General features: G+C 43.5%; 1 pseudogene; it reads right to left on the minus strand.

Annotated features, from left to right (window-relative positions):
* Window positions 1–14253: 14253 nt before the first annotated feature.
* LOC117035364 (cytochrome P450 2B4-like) lies at window positions 14254–16777 on the minus strand (annotated as a pseudogene).
* Between the last annotated feature and the right edge of the window lie 1156 nt (window positions 16778–17933).

The raw sequence follows: 17933 nt of genomic DNA on the forward strand, positions 1-17933 counted from the left end.
CAGAACTATCTGGGAAAAGCAAAACGATAAGAATGAAAAAGTGATTAGTGGTTGCCAAAAATTAAGGGCGGATAGAATGGTTGACTATAAATAAGATGTATGTGGACATTTTTAGGGTGACGGAACTATTCTGTAGGATCCTGGGATGGTGGCTACCTGACTTTATGTATTTGTCAAAACCCATAGAACTATAAATCACAGAGAATGAACTTTAATGTATGCTAACCCAAACCAAAACAAAACATAAAAACACATCAACCAGGATATCAGGGGATCCCAGGATAGAGTGCAGGCTGTGACAAATGAATCTAACTGCATTACAAATGTGTGATGTGACCACGTCAAAAGGAGTGATGGAAAAGTATTATAACTAACCTAAGTAACTTTGGAAAACAGTTTGGACTGAAAACTGTAATGCTAAAGATAAACTCTACACTGTAAATTAACATTGTATATTTGTTTTTCATGGGGATTACATTCTGAAATCCCCATTAAAAATTCTGAAATTGTTTTCCATGTATACTCAGGCTGACCAAATAAGTAAATGGATAGTGGATGATTAGAGTCAGAAACATCAGTATGAACTTAAGTTTACATGGGAACTCAAGGAGACGGGATTCTCGTGTGAACAATTAATCACGGGTGCAGAGAACCCTGTCTCCCTTCTTTCCTTCTGCCTCCTCCATTGCCACCCCAGATTGGGTTGAGGGAAAATCAGGAATGCTGAATGCAGTTCCCACACATTGGGCATTATGTCAGGGATTTTTGCATGCAGCAGTTGCTAAGAGCATGGCAATTTACTAAATGGGACTGAGAATAAGTCACGTCACATGTCTCAGCCTGAATTACTTCAGATTTAAAACAGAGATTATAATACCTTTTTCAGGGTTGTTGAAAGGATTAAATGAGTTAAACACAATCAATGAGTGGGATCAACTACTACTATTTTTGAGTGTGTTTAACTCAGCTGCTGAAAGACATAGACATAAGCGAGGCTTCCGTTCTGGCTCCATCTGTACCACTGATTCATTCTGTGACAATGAGTGAGTACCTTTTCTTCAGGATCTCAGTTTTCCCATCTGTAAAACTAGATTGGTGGACTAGATTGGTGGTTCTTACCAGTTTTTTGAGGTATTATGAACCCTTGCGAAAATCTGATAAGATCTTTAGATCTTCCTCAATAGAAAAATGCATGTATACATACAATTTTGCATGAAATCTCAGGAAGTTCCAAGACCACCCCACCAAGCCCATGCATGATTTCCTATTATAGAGACACTTCTGTATTTTGTGTGTGTGTATCTCTATCTAGTTTTATCTTTGTGTCGCTGAGCCTCTAATGATTCATGAACAGGTTTAGTCCCTTCATTTTTGGGAATCTGATCAAAGTCATGGACTTTACCCCTAGAAAAATAAATTTTTGTACACCTTAATGGAGACCAGCAATTGTCCCTGCAATGTGCTAAGTTCTTTACTTTCACACTTTCATGGGACCGTCATGTCTTTGTGTATCATTTCCATTTTACACAGGAATAGACCAGGGCTCACCTGAGGTGGCTGGACTCTCAAGAAGCAGAGCTGGGATTAGGAAACCAGTTTGCCCATCTGGGAACTACCTGCCACCAATAGCTTGCCCAGGGCTCCTCTCCTTGGGCTGCATTGTTGAGGGGAAGGCCTGTGGATGGGACCCCTGCTATGTATCAGGGCGGAGGCAAGCAGTACAGAAATGTGTGAGTGGACTAAGGAGATCCCTGGGCTGAAGTGTGGGTGTTGGGAGAATAAACGCTTAATATCTTTCTCTGGTGAGTTGGGCAGTGACTTTATTCATAATTTTCAAGGGCACCATTTTGACCAAGAAGCTCCAGGAAGGGAGTAGGTAGTAAAGCACTTTCTTCCTGGTTGAAGCCCAAAACCAGTGGGCTGGCGAGGGGGCCCAGCATCCCTTTTCTGTCCTCAGAGGTCTCAGTCTTGTCTTTCAGGAAATGGATGTCCTAGGCTGAGGTCTAGGTTTTCTCACAATTTCCATTAATACCTGATTCTGTTGCTTCGCCCCATTTCTAGGGTTCTGGGGGCAGAGCCCCAGTGCCTGCCTGTCTCCTCTGGGAAGCTCTCTCTGATTGCACCTGTCTCCCCACTGAAACCGCCCCTCCTTCCAGTCCTGCACTATTTATTCTCTGACAGTCTTCAGGTGAGGGAGGCAGTCATCTGATCTCTTCACCCAAGCCAGGAAGAATAGAACAGGGAGAGGCCCCTATGAGGCAAGGGTGTTGGACTGAGGTAAAAAGAAAGGGCTCAGAAGGGTGAGAAGGAAGAAAACGTTCTGTCCTGGCCTTCTCCTCACCTCTCACCCACCATCTACAACAATTATATAATCACCTTCCTCCCTCGTACTCACAACAGTTATGTAATGAACTCCAGCTTACCTGCTCTTGAGAGCTCTGAGAGAAGGGGCGGTATCTGGGCAAAGAGCATGTGTAAGTAAGAAGGGTGCAAGAGAAAGTGATCTCAGGGTGACAGAAAGCAAAAGAAAGAAAGTGGCAGTGGGCTGAGAGAAAGCACGAAAGAGCCAGGGAGAGACAGAAAGAGAAAGAGACAAAATGTGAGAGAGAGATGAAAGGAGTGATATTATCATGGTATTATCATGGGAGGGAGAGAGGGAGGGAATGTTTAATTGGGACCCAGAGAAACAGGGAGAAGGAATTAGAGGAAGACACAAGACGCAGACAGAGGGAGACCGAGACAGAGATAGAGAGAGAGGCATGCAGAGAAAAGAAGAGACAGAGCTAAAGAGAGACACCCACTCAGAGATGTGTAGACAGAGACAGACTGTGAGAGACATGGAAATATCCAGAGAAGCAAGAAATAGAGATTCAGAAGACAACCAGCGAAATACAAAGAGAATGAAATAGAAGGTCAGAGAGAGGGACAAAGAGACGCAACAACAACAAAAAAAAAAAAAAAAGGAGAAACAGTCCAGTGTAAGAGACAGAGACATGCCTGAGGCAGAAACAGAGGTGCCAGCAAAGAGGAGTGATATGATCCGATCAAAGGGGTAGGGCACCTAGCCAAGCCGCGTGTGCAACCAGCACGGCTAATATTTTTCTGACAGACTTGCCTGATCTCTTTTAACCCCAACAAGTCTCAATGGTGGTGATGATAGCTGACACTTACAGCACTGATTCTGTTCCAGGTACCTTCTAAGTACTTTCACATATTTCGCCTAGTCCCACAACAGCCCTACACAGTAAGCGCAACTGTCGTCTCCGTTTACAGAGTGGGAGATTAAGGCATGCTGAGGGGTTTAGTCACTTCTCAAGGTCACCAACTAGAAGCCTAGGTTCCAATTCATCATTTTAACTCTTCCACTCCCACAAGAGAGAGCTGGGGACTTTTGGGATATAGCCCCCAAATTTGGAGAAGTGAGAGTTCTGAGCCTGGAGCTCATAGAGTAATGGAAAGAGCCTATCAATGCCCTGAAATGGTTGTGCAAAGTAGGGCCCATCGTGCATACCCGGAGAAACTGTGTTCAGGTATTTTGGATCCTTAGAAGGTACAGCACTTATTTATTCCACACATGGTTACTATGAAGCCTACCATGTGCCGGGCACTGTTCTGGAGGATGGAGGATCTGTGGGGACCAAAGCAGACACCCACACAATGTACAAATCCGTGAGAATCCCTGCCCTCAAGGAGCTATCATTTGCGCAGGAGGAAACACTGTCTGATGGCTCCTGGAGCGTCAAGCCGGCTCTTACCTCAACACCTTGGTCCTTGCTTTTCCCTCTGTGTCTTATAGCCGTGTTTCCCTGAAAATAAGACCTAGCCAGACAGTCAGCTCTAATGCGTCCTTTGGAGCAAAAATTAATATAAGACCCGGTCTTATAGTAAAATAAGACCGGGTCTTATATAACATAATAGAATAGAAGACCGGGTCTTATATTATTTTTTGCTCCAAAAGATGCTTTAGAGCTGATTGTCCGGCTAGGTCTTATTTTTGGGGAAACACGGAATTTAACTGAATTCTGACACTATCTACCTTGAAATAGCATCAAATCCCACAGGTGGAGAGCTCAGTCCCACAAAACTGCCCCTACTCTTGAGATGCCAATCACAAGTAGGAGGTCTCCAGGTTATTCACAACTTCTGTCTGATTTGTCTACTAATCAGAGGTTCCCACAACCCCCTCTTCAGGTTTGATTAATTTGCTAGAGTGGCTCGAGAACTCAGCGAAACATACAGATTAACAGTCAGATGAACAGATATGTAGGGAGAGGTCTGGGAGGATCCCCCACACAGGAGCTTCTGTTCCCGCAGGGTAGGGATGAGTCATCCTCTCTATGTAAATGTGTTCACCCACCTGGAAGGTCTCCAAACCTCATATTGTACTATGGATGCCTCCTTACATTGCCAAGATCAATGACTAATTCCATTTCCAGTCCCCCCACCCCCATGAGGAGGGAGGGGATGAAAATTCCAAGCTCCAAATCACGGCTTGGTTTTTTTGGTGACCAGCTTCCATCCAGGAACCATCCAGGAACCCACCTAAGGTCACCCCATTAGAACAAAAGATGTCCCCAGGTCTTATCTCTTAGGAATTTATAAGGGTTTTAGGAGCCCTGTGTCAAAGACAAATATTAGAACAAGAAGTTCTCCTAGTGTTCTTATCACTTAGGAAGTTACAAAGGTTTTAGGAGTTCTGTGCCAGAAATCAGGAGGCAAATTCCAATGCATGTGTTTTCTATTATCTCACAACATCACAGCTTAACTTCTTCCTCTGCCCACTCCCTGTTCCTCCTCTCCCTTCCGTATGGGTTGGTTACTCCTTAATAAATATGCTGCCCACCGCACTCCATCTCAGAGTCTGCTTTCCACAGAACCCAACCTGCAACGGCCATGAACCGCACAAAGATAGTCATCTATGTGGGTAGAAGTCAGCCCTTTGTTCCACTGGGAGAGCACCCCATCTTTGTGGATGGGTCCAGATGTATCTTCAGGACCTGCCTACCACCTGCTGGCTGTTATGTGTCTGTCATATTGTTCTGTGGTACCTCTACTTCATGCATCAGAGGGAACCATAGAAAGAAAGTAAAGGGAGGTTCTGAGACCTGATACAGTTTTGGGAGCTCCTAAAACCGCCGAGACTCTTCAGGTGCTACCAAGGTTTCTTGGCCTCGACTGTAATGTCCCAAGAGTCTCTATAGATTCAGGTGATCCCAGGTGAGCTGTGCTGTTTTTTCTTATATCCTTAACAATATAAACTGTAAAGCAATACCAAATATGAAAGAGCTGAGACTAGGTAAACTGGGTATCTATGATACGGATGGAAACTTGATCACCAACACGCAAACAAATGTGCAGGTTGGGTACAGCTAACTTGCAGCTGCCTGACCTGTTTCACCAGATGAGTGTGTGAGCATTGTATATGCTGTAGCCAGCTCGGGCTGCTATAACCAAAGACCATAGAGGTAACTTAAACAACAGACATTTGTTTCTCACAGTCTGGAGGAGGATGGGACGTCCAAGATCAAGGTGCCAGCACATTCTGTTCTTGGCGAAGGCCCACTTCCTGGTTTGCAGATGGCTGCCGTCTCACATGGAGGAAAGAGGGAGTTCCGTTGTCTCTTTCTCTTCTTGTAAGGGCACTAATCTCATTATGGGAACTTCATCCTCATGGATTCATCTAAACTTAGTTTCCTCCCAAAAGCCCCATCTCCTAATATCATCACGTGGTGGTGGGGGGAGGGAGTAGGGCTTCAAACTATTACCTTTGAAAGGACACAAATAGTACACCATCTCTATTTTCTAATTAATCACCTGAGACTTCACATGCCTGTGTTAGCAAAACCCCAGTATTTACCTCTCCTTCCCAAATTGTGCAGGAATCCAAAAGGTATCAGTTTTGATCTCAGAAGTCAAACAGAGCAAGAACAGGATTTTCCCACAGGTTCACATCTGCCTTCACTCCCATGCGGAGTGAAATTGGGTACTGCCAGGATAGTGCCCCTTCTTGTATCAGTCAGGCTCCAGCAGGGCACAGATGGCATACTCACAGGACTTAACCAAGGGAGGGTTATTGGTGGGCCTGTCAACAGACATGTATGCAGGGCTAGGAGAACCACCAAGGGCTGGTGAAGTGCTCAAGGGAGTAAATACCAGGAGGTGAGATCATTGGGATCATCTTGAGTCTGGCTACTACAGCACCCCTTTGCCCACCTACCACTGTCTTGTTTCTGGCCTACAATATGGAGAGGGTGGTGGAAACTCCAGGAGCTGTCTTGAGCCACGAGGGGACTGTGAGAATTGTATTAGAGTTCAATCAGGGAAGAAAACTCCATTGGTGTTATGGAATAAAGAATTCACAATAGGAGTTAGACGTTACACAATGGTGGGAAGGGCTAGGAAGATACAGATCTGAACAGGGAATCAAAGGATAAGAGAAGGTCGCTAACCAGTCCTGGCACGAGTGAATGAGTCAGATCTTGCAGAAATCTGGGAGCTCGGCACAACCTCTGTTAGAGTAAGACCATGGAGGGGGCTGATGAGGATTTTCTCTGGAAGACTGGCAGCTATCTGGGCCACCACCCCTGTGAGTTCACAATGAAGTATCTGCTGGTGGTTTGGGGGCCACTTTTGATCAGCAGGGCCAGCATTCGGGAAGAAAAGCTGGACCCAGAATTATAAGACTGAGGACAAATTAGAACCCGTCAATAACTCTGCGTCTGTTTCCCCGTGCCTCTAACTCATGAAAACCTCCAAAGAAGAATTAGGATGGGAATTGTAATTGCCTTGACCAACCGAATGCTGTGCAAGTGCCGCTGCATGACTTCCAAGGAGACATTGTAAAAGGCAGTCCAGTTTCCACCTGGCTCTCTCTCAAGACACTGCTCTACCTTCCACTCATTGATTCCCCATGAGACTGCTTCACACAACCTACTCTCATCCCCACCGGCAAATCCCTTGACTCTTCCATTGGCTTCTCCCAAACGGCCTCAATTCCACACAGCACAACCATGGGACCGAGCCCTTGGCAGAAGGACAATGCCATACTTTCCTCCAAAAGTTTTAGTGTAGTTTTCGCAACTCTCCTTCTGGCCACCTTCTCCTGTTGAGCCTGAATCTTGCTGCTTGCGTCCCCAACAGGGAAAAGTGGGAACATTCTTTACCTTCATGTGGACCTCAAGCATGTCCCCTTCCCTCAGCTGTGAAGGTGTAGTCAGGCTCAGACTGTGTAAGGACATGTAACCTGAGTAAGCCCCTCACCCCACCCAAGCCCCCAGCCTCCCTTCTCTGGAGCACCGGGCCTAGCACACACTGCCCTGCCTGAGGATGAGACAGACAGGATGTAACAAGGAGGGGAGGGGTTGCTTTGGCTGTTTGGCAGCCTGTTCCCACATCGATCCTCCCAGATATAAGAACCATCTTCCTTCCCACCCTTCACCGTGAAACACCTCACTCCAGACATGCTTTGGATGGGCCGCTCAGCATAGGACAGGAGGAAAACTGAGCATGGGGCTGATGGGAAAATCACCCATTTCCATGGCACCCCAATCTTCCTGACCTATGGGACAGTGACATCCACATCTAAGAGCTCAGCCGGAGAAGTCATCGGGCTCATGTTTGAGTCAGGCTCTGACCTAAGACCAGTGACTTCACCTCTCTGAACCTCAACTCGAAGAGAAGATTTATTTACTTATCAGTCACTTAAATAATACTTACTTAGTGCCAAGCACTGTTGTAGTCACTTTATCAGTACTGTCTCATTTAATCTTCAAAATCACTTGTGGACCACTATCTTACAGCATACACAAAAATTAAGTCAAAATGGATTAATGACTTGAACATGAGATCTGAAACCATAAAACTCCTAGAAGGAAACATAGGTAAGAACCTCGACATCAGTCTTGGCAATGATATTTTTAGTCTGACACTGAAAGTAAAAGAAAAATAAACAAGTAGGGCTACACCAAACTACAAAGCTTTTGTACACCAAAGGAAATCATTAAGAAAATAAAAGGCATTGTACTGAAGGTAAGAAAATATTTGCTAATCATCAATCTGCTAAGGGGCTAATGTCCAAAATATATAAAGAACTCATATTACTCAATAGCAAAAGAACAGACAACTGATTAAAAAAATGGGCAGAAGATCATAGCCATTTTTCCAAATAGAACATACATATGGTCAAGAGGCACATGAAAAGATGCTCAATGTCACCAATCATCAGGGAAATGCAAATCAAAGCCTTAATGAGATACCACCTCACATCTGCCAGAATGGCTATTATCAAAAAGACAACAAATAACAAGGTTGGCAAAGATGAGGAGAAAGCAGAATCCTCGTGCACTGCCGGTGGATTGCAAATTGGTGCAGCCACTATGGAAAACAGTATGGAGGTTACTCAAAAAAAAAATAAATAAAAATAGAGTTATGATATGATCCAGCAATTCCACTTCTTGGTATTTATCTGGAAAAAAAAATACACCTATTCGAAAAGATATATGCATCTCCATGTTCATTGCAGCATTACTTACATTAGCCAACTTATGGAATCAACTTAAGTGTCCATTGATAAATGAATGGATAAATAAATTATGATACTAGAATATTCAGCCATAAAAAGAATGAAATCTTGCATTTTTGTGACAACATGGGTAGATCTTGAGGGCAATTTGCTAAGTGAAATAAGTCAAAGAAAGACAAATACCATATGATTTTTTTATATATATAGAATCTTGACTTTTAAAAAGATAGCCAAGCTCACAGATACAAAGAACAGACTAGTATTTCCCAGAGGTGAGGGGTGATGGAAACGAGTGAACTGTTTTTCATTTCATTTTATTTTTTTAGTTTAAATACATTGAAAATAAAAAACAAAACAAAAGAAACCTTTATGCTCACTTATCCCTTGGTGAAACTGAAAAAGGATTAGTGATATCCGTGGGTAGTACATATCCCAAGGTGCTCCTCTGATATTCAGATGTATCTCCGAGCACACAAGTTGGAATCGATGGAGTGGGACTGAAGCTAGAAGAGGGAAGACTGTTTCCTCCCAAATCTCCAGAAGAATGTCTTAAGAAAATTCTTGAGTATGGCAGAGATAGATCTAAGTAATGTTTATTTAGCACAATCCCATATTCTGGTGGAATTGAGATATTTAAAAACCAAGCATAACTACAAAAAGAAAAACAACAAAAGGTTCAGGTTTTTAAGCTCTGGGTTCCTCTCCTGTAATATAACCCACTGTGTGTGCAGGTGTAACCTGTCCCTCTTCACGTTACTCTGTGGGAACTGTGGCTCATGAAAACGGCACAAGAAAAACACCAAACCACTTTGGCTGTTATTATCACTATGAAGAATAGTCCTTTGTGGCTTCTGTAAACAGAAGAAAGATGAAAACAATCTAGCTAATGAAGACAAGCAATACAAAAACAAAATGGCAATAACTATGTACCTATCAATAATCACTGTAAATGTAAATGGATTAAATGCTCCAATCAAATGACATAGGGTGGCTGAGTGTATAAGAAAACAAGACCCTTGCATATGCTGTATACAAGACACTCACCTCAGATCAAAAGACACACACAGGCTAAAAGTGAAGGGATGGAGTAAGATATTTCATGCAAATGGAAATTAGAAAAAACTGGAGTAGCAATACTTATATCTGACAAAATAGACTTTAAAATGAAGAATATATTAAAAGACAAAGATGGGCACTACATAATAATAAAGGGATTGATCCAACAAGAGGATATAACCCTAGTAGACATCTATGCACCCAACATAGGAGCGTCTAAATATATAAAAGAGATATTGACTGACATGAAGACAGAGATCAACAGTAACACTATCATAGTAGGGGACTTCAACACACCACTGACAACAAGGGACAGGTCCTCCAAACAGAAAATAAATATGGAAACAGCAGCCTTAAATGACACATTCGACCAGTTGGACTTAATTGATATTTTCGGAGCATTTCACCCCAAAGCTGCAGAATACACATTTTTCTCAAGCCCACATGGAAATTCTCCAAGATAGACCACATATTAGTCCACAAAACAAGCCTGAATAAATTTAAGAAAACTGAAATCAGACCAAGTGTCTACTCTGACCACAGTGCTATGAAATTAGAAATCAACTACAGGAAAAAAACTGGAAGACACACAAATACATGGAGGCTGAATAACATGCTGCTAAATACTAAATAATGAATGGGTCAACAACGAGATTAAGGAAGAAATCAAAAGATATCTCAAGACAAAGGAGAATGAAAACACAATGACCCAAAATCTATGGGATGCAGTGAAAGCAGTCTTAAGAGGGAAATTCATAGCAATGCAGTCCTACCTAAAGAAACAAGAAAAATCACAAATCAACAGTTTATCCTTACACTTAAGGGATATGGAAAAAGAACAGCAAAATAAGCCCAAAGGGAGTACAAGGGAGGAGATAATACAGATCAGAGCAGAAATAAATGAAATAGAGACCAAAAAAAAATAATAATAATACAAAAGATCAATGAATCCAAGAGCTGGTTTTTTGAGAAGACAAAATTGACAAACCTTCAGCCAGACTCATCAAAAAAAAAGAAAGGACCCAAATTAATAAAATCAGAAATGAAAGAGGAGAAGTGACAACAAACATCACAGAAATACAAACATTTTAAGAAATTACTATGAGTAACTATATGCCAACAAATTAGACAATCTGGAAGAAATGGACAATTTTCTAGAAGCATATAACCTTCCAAGGCTAACTCAGGAAAAAATGGAAAACCTGAATAGACTGATTACTACCAGGGAAACTGAATCAGTAATCAACAAGCTCCCAACAAACAAAAGCCCTGGACCAGATGGCTTTACAGGTGAATTTTACAAAACACTCAAAAAAGAATTATCACCTATTCTCCTCAAACTATTCCAAAAAATCCAGAAGGAGGGAAGGCTCCCAAACACTTTTTACAAGGCCACTATTATCCTGATCCCAAAATCAGACAAAGACATTACAAAAAAAGAAAACTACAAGCTGATATCCCTAATGAACATAGATGCAAAAATCCTCAACAAAATATTAGCAAACAGAATTCAGCAATACATTAAAAAGATCATGCACCATGATCAAGTGGGATTCATTCCTGGTATGCAAGGCTGGTTCGACATCCGAAAATCAATTAATGTGATACACCACATTAACAAAATGAAAAATAAAAAATCATATGATCATATCAGTAGATGCAGAAAAAGCATTTGACAAAATTCAGCAGCCATTTATGATAAAACTCTTAAGAAAGTGGGAATAGAGGGACCATATCTCAACATAGTAAAGGCCATATATGATAAACCCACAGCTAACATCATACTCAATGGGGAAAAGCTAAAACCATTTCCCTTAAGATCAGGAATGAGGCAAGGTTGCCCACTTTCTCCACTTCTATTCAAAATAGTTCTGGAAGTTCTAGCCACAGCAATCAGACAAGAAAAAGAAATAAAAGGCGTCCAAATTTTTAAGGAGGAGGTAAAATTGTCATTATATGCAGATGACACAATACTATATATAGAGAACCCCAAAGACTCCACCAAAAAACTATTAGAACTGATAAATGAATTTAGTAAAGTAGCAGGATACAAAATTAATAGTCAGAAATCAGTTGCTTGTATATTTGGGATATTAGTCCCATATCGGAGGCGTTGTTTGCAAAAATTTTCTTCCATTCAGTTGGTCGCCTCTTTATTTTGTCGATGGTTTCTTTTGCTGTGCAGAGCTTTTAAGTTTGATGTAGTCCCATTCATTTATTTTAGCTTTTACTTCCCTTGCCTTTGGAGTCAAATTCATAAAATGCTCTTTGAACCCAAGGTCCATAAGTTTAGTACCTATGTTTTCTTCTATGCAGTTCATTGTTTCAGGTCTTATTCTTAGGTCTTTGATTCATTTTGAATTAATTTTGGTACATGGTGACATATAGCAGTCCAGTTTCATTCTTTTGCACGTGGCTTTCCAATTCTCCCAGCACCATTTATTGAAGAGGCTGTCTTTTCTCCATTGTATGTTTTTTGCTTCTTTGTCAAAAATTATCTGTCCATATTTATATGTGTTTATAGGTTCTCAATTCTATTCTATTGGTCTGTGTGTAGGTTTTTCTGCCAATACTATGCTGTTTTGATTGTTGTTGCCCTGTAGTACAAGCTAAAGTCAAGGCGTGTAATACCTCCAGTATTGTGTTTTTTTTCCTTAGGATTGCTTTGGCTATTTGGGGTCTTTTGTGGTTTCATACAAATCTGATGATTTTTTGTTCTATTTTTTTTAAAAAATGCCATTGGGATTTTGATGGGGATTGCATTAAATCTGTATATTGTTTTGGGTAATATGGCCATTTTAATTATGTTGACTCTTCCAATCTATGAGCACAGAATGTCTTTCCATTTCTTTGTGTCTTCTTCAATTTCCTTTAAAAATGTCTTATAGTTTTCAGCATATAGGTCTTTTGCATCCTTGGTTAAGTTTATTCCTAGGTATTTTATTCTTTTTGTTGCAATTGCAAAAGGAATTGTTTTTTGTATTTCTTTTTCTGAGATTTCATTGTTAGTATATAGGAATGCAATGGACTTTTGTACGTTGACTTTGTAGCCAGCAACTTTACGGTATTTGTTTATTGTTTCTAATAGCTTTTTGGTGAAGTCTTTAGGGTTTTCTATATATTGCATCATGTCATCTGCAAAGAGTGACAATTTAACTTCTTCATTCCCAATTTGGATGCCTTTTATTTCTTTATCTTGCCTGATTGCTCTGGTAAGGACTTCCAACACTATGTTGAAAAGCAGAGGTGATAAGGGACAGTCCTGCGTGTTCCTGAACGTAGAGCAAAGGGCTTCAGTTTTTCACTGTTAATTATGATATTAGCTGAGGGTTTGTCATATATGGCTTTTATTATATTAAGGTATTTTCCTTTTATACATATTTTATTAAGTGTTTTAATCATAAATGGATGTTGTATCTTGTCAAACGCTTTTGCTGCATCAATTGATATAAAAAAGTAAAGTACATGTAAACCACAGAATGGTTCATTGAATGAAAAAGTATTTTGTAAACTGTAAAGTACCTGGTCAACTTCAAAGAGCTCTGTCAGTGACAAAGCTTTATTATAAGTTACAAATCTCTACAGGGGTGGATTTTTATATTTTTCCGATTGATCAGGACAGAGGTTGTTTGTTTTCCACCCATCATCCAACCACCTTTCCTCATGGCCTCAGAGAACCTGGTCCTTCTCTGCCCCCACACACCAGACGCCCAGTTTACCTAAGAGATCAGGGTTCTTAAGCAGAAGAAACCCATAGTGCAGAGTGGGGCTGGAAGCCTCCCTGCCAGCGAAAAACAGCTGGACCTCCAGGTGGATGAGTTTCTCATGGTGGAACACACTCTCAGGATCAGAGAGCGCCTGGGGACAACAAAGGACAATCCTTAACTATTCCTCTTGCAAAGATTCGAGGTTTTGGGGTCTTTCTTTTTTTTTCTCTCCGCCTAACCCCATGTTATTCCAAGCCAGTTATTCTTTTTCCTTATTTCATTTTTTGTCTATTCAAAGCCAAAAGGTTGGGGCCTGGAGCCAAACTGCCTGGGTTCAGACTCAGGCCCTACCATTTACTAGATTTGTGCCTTTGGGTAAGGAATTTAACCTCTCTGTGCAATAATTCATCATCTGGGGTTGTTTTGATATGATGTATGTAAGTCCTCAATAAACGTTAGGACTTAAGACATTTTGTTGTTGTTATTATTATCTCCTTAGGTGTCTTTGCTTTCCTGATTGGCCCTTGCCACTATCATTTCGAGGGTGATATCGAATATATTTAACTCACTGGATTGGTTAGTCAGATCAAGCAGAAAGACATCAGCTTCCAACCAATCGGAACTGACATCAAAACAGGCTTGGGCCTCTGACCAATCAGAACATACATGGGTCTTGGACCAATCAGAATGGAAGGGCAAGCATCGTTTCTGAGCCCCCCCCCCCCCCCCCCCGCTGTGAACTCTTTAATAGTTGCTACGTTTTAAAAAGGCATTCCAGAAGGCGGTCCATGGGAGGCTGAGGAAGGACTGAGGGGAAGGGGGTTGGTCCAACAGCTTTCCTATCAACCTTAGGGAAGTATTTCAATATTTAAACAACACGAACTTCGTGCTCCAAACAGACTAGTTCAATGTCAGTAATGTGTCCATCACTCTGTTTCCCAACACCCACCCCAATCCAGCAGTCCTTGCCTAGTCTGTGGGGAGCAGAAAGGAATCAATGAGGTCCTTCGGGGCACTAAGGTCCAGGTTTTCCAGTGCTTCTCAATGACCTCAATGACAAAATCTTCCACATCTTAACTAAGGCTGAACAAGCGAATGTGGGTGCCAGGGAAGTGTTTCAAGATGCCGGGGAAGAGTTCAAACATCTAGAGGGAAGCAGGAAAGGCCCCAGAACCTCTTCCAGTCGCTGGGCTTGTGCTGTGGGTGTTGAGGTTGTACATCGCACACAGCAACATCTGAAGGGTCCCATTCACCCCAGGACTTGGGGAGTGAGCCTCCCACCTGAGCGGACCCCAATGCATACATTCACACCCTCTCTGGTGCATGAACGGCTGCATCCTGTCCCAGTTACTCTTATATCCTCTGAGATTTCTTCTCTCACAGTCCACCCTCGTAGAAGACCTAATTGCTACGTCCAATCTGACTCATCACCTCACCTGACAGGGTGCAGGGGGTGAAGTGTGTGCCTAGAAAACCAACCTCTCGATGCCTTCTTGCTTTGCTGTTCAGGACAGAAAACATCTGATCCCTTCCTGGGGTCCACCCTCCCTGATTCCCGGCCACCCTGGGATCTGCGGCCTTACCTGGCTGTAGAAAGAGCTGATACTGGTGAAGATTTCACTCAGTAAATTTAGCAGCTGTAAGAATCTGGGGTCCTGATAATTAAAGCACATTCCAAAGACATTAGAGCAGATGCTATTGGCTGTGATGGAGTTAAGGAGGGAGGTAGGAGCCAGAGAGGCCCCTGGGGAGAAGGATCTGGTAAGGGGGCTTTTCCACGTTGTCCTTCTGGGTTGCTCTGACCTGACTAGTGCAGTCTTAGCGTGTTTGATTGGTTTCTTTCTCTTTCTCTTGGCCACACCGGCTTTCACTGGCCTCTGCATCTCAGCTTTTCTTTCTGGGAGTCTCCTCCACCGTGACTCTTGTTTTTCTTGGTCTGACTTTCTTGGTGCAGTGGTATCTGATTCTGGTCTTGTCTTGGACTCCTTTGAGACTCAGCCTCTTCATGCTCTGTCTTTTTAAGCCCCATCTGTCTCTGTGCTCCTTCTCGTTGGCGTCACTGACACTCTGTGTTTCCCGACTCTATTTCTATCTTTACCATTTTCAATCTAGGACTTTTCCTTGTAGTCTCTGCTTCTGGAGCGATCTATGTCAGTGTGCTCAGTTTTTCGTCTTGTTTTCCCTCTGTCTCTGTTCTCTGGGGCTGCCTGCTTTCTCTGCCTCTCTTTCTCTCCTCTCTAGTCTCTGTCTCTCTATCTTCCTCATTCTCTTTTTGTCTCTGTCCCCTTCTCTCGGTCTCTGAACCTGTCTTTGCATCTCTCTGTTTCTGTGTCTGGGTCTGTCCACCAGTCATGTTCTCTCACTCCCTCTCTGTCCCCATCTCACTCACCCCTTGCCTGTCCCTCCACCCCCCTGTCCTGGACCCAGGCTCACCCTGGGATTCCTTCAGTTCCTCCACCAGACACTAAGCCTCCTCCTGGATTCACTTCTCAATGCTCTGCTTCCCCATCTCAAAGTCCTGCATGGTGGCCAGAGAGAATCGCCTTAGGGCCTTTCAAGATTTTCCACTGGTGAAGACCACACCCGATTGGTGGGGCGTGAGGGAAGGTTGGAGAAAGCATGGGATGTTCCCTGTTCCTGTCCCAGTCCCCACACCAGTTCCCTGGAAGATGGGGTCAACAATGGCAATGTGCCCTCGGCCAGAGAAAGCCTCAGCCGATCCCCCAGGGCGTCCTTCAGCGCCTCGTACCCACACAGGACGATGACAGGCCGGGGCCCCAGGAATACTGTGAAGACATCCCCATATTTCTCCTGCAGCTGTGGGAAAGGGTCCAGATCTCAGTCCCTAACTCAAGAGAAGGGTCTCCACGCTCACACCTGCGTTACACTTCCAGTGTGGCTTAAGCCCCACCGGGTGCAGTCCCATCTGGGTGGAACAGAGACTTGAACTTCATGGCCCCCAATTCTCCCACACAGCCCTCACCCCAAGTGTCCTCCTCTCTCAGCTTTTCCAAGAACCTTCCCAGCTTCTATTTTAAGAATTGCAGAGACTCCCCACATCCGAGCTCTAGTCCCTCTCCCTCCCAAATCAGAAAGACCACAGCTCAAAGCCTCCAGTCTATCAGAACTTCTCCCTCCAGTCTCCCTTTCCTCCACTCTTACTCATAGGAATTCCAAAAGCTTCTCCAGTGGGCACATTGGCCAGATTGTGGCTGAAAGAAGATAATCCCCAAGCCGACCTGTGAAGTCCCTTCAAAAGTTCGATTCCCAACTGCCTTGCTGCCCATGGACTTTTCCCATCCACACACCTCCTGCTTCCCCTTCTCAACACCTGGAAGGACTTGAGAAGGCCCTTGTGGTCTATTTGCAAAATGTTACCCAAGAAGGGCAGAGGCTGAGGTCCAGGAAGGAGGCAGCGCCGGGAGGTGGGGTGGCCCCAGAGTCGCAAGAGGCCTATGAGGACAGTGAGGAGCAGGATGGCTCAAAGCCTCATGGTCCTCGCTATGCCTGCCTTCCATCGTGCTCTCCCTCTTGAAAGGTAGGTTGGTCTGTTGTTGGTTGTTTTTTCCTGTGGTTGGTGGGAGACAATACACCAGACATTTGCCTTGGAAGAACTTCTTATAACTCTCCAGAGGCAATAGCCAGCCCAAAGTTGGCAGGTGCTGCAGAGGCCAGAAGGTTTTGCGTCTCGGTTGGGTCACACAGACACTTCCCCATTGGCCCCTGGCTGGCCTGAGGTATCTTAGTGGGCAACACCCATGAACAAAGAGCGCCTCCCTCAGGAAATGGTGGTGCACCGGGTAATGGGACATGTGAAGGCTGGTTTCATAGTTTTTGCATGGGTGGCTTTCAGCCAATTTTGTCAAAGGGTGGCATTGCTTATGAGGGATCTGTTGCATCCAGTGCCACACGGACAGTGAGAAAACGAGAAGGGGTGGCAAAGGGTTAAGAAAGAAACAGAAATCAAGAAAGTTTTGAAACAGGGGCCAAGCGTCTCACAGTCTCAAAGGACTGAGAGCCCCGAGTCGGGCCACCTTGTGGCTTTTATTGATGTACACACAAGGAATTAGCATTGTTTTTACTACGGTCTGTGAGTCTCATACACCACACCAGAACAGTGGTTCAAACCAATCACCCTTGCCTGTCGAAAGTCCCATGATGTATAAATAATTATTGTTTGTAACTCCCCAGGGGACAAAACCTTTATGTTGAAAACTTACTGAGATGGAGAACTGATGTTATCACTTCCCAAGCAGGTTGTGGGAAGGAATACAGCCACAGAGGTAGAAGCTCTCCTTAGATGGGGGAAGATGGGGGGCTGTGCCCACCTCTATCAACCCCGTGAATTCTCCTGGTGATCCCCACACTACTGTGCCTGCTTAGGTCGTTCCTTTCTTGAGGAATCTTACCCATCATTGGCTAGCCAGCCATCCTTTGGGGCCAAACAAGGAGATGGCATAAAGGTGAAGCAATGTACCTGAAAGGAATAGTTTCACAGACTCTTCTTTCTTTTTAGGGGTAGGCGCGAGGGGACAGACAGGCATGCTGCTGTGTGACAACAGGGATCAAGAACAGCTGGTAGGCAGAATTGGGGCCTCTGAGGACAAGGATTCTTCAGGGCATTAGAACAGAGGGAGATATGGAGGACG

Source organism: Rhinolophus ferrumequinum, chromosome 15 (assembly GCF_004115265.2).
Source record: "Rhinolophus ferrumequinum isolate MPI-CBG mRhiFer1 chromosome 15, mRhiFer1_v1.p, whole genome shotgun sequence".
Taxonomy (NCBI): Eukaryota; Metazoa; Chordata; class Mammalia; order Chiroptera; family Rhinolophidae; genus Rhinolophus; species Rhinolophus ferrumequinum.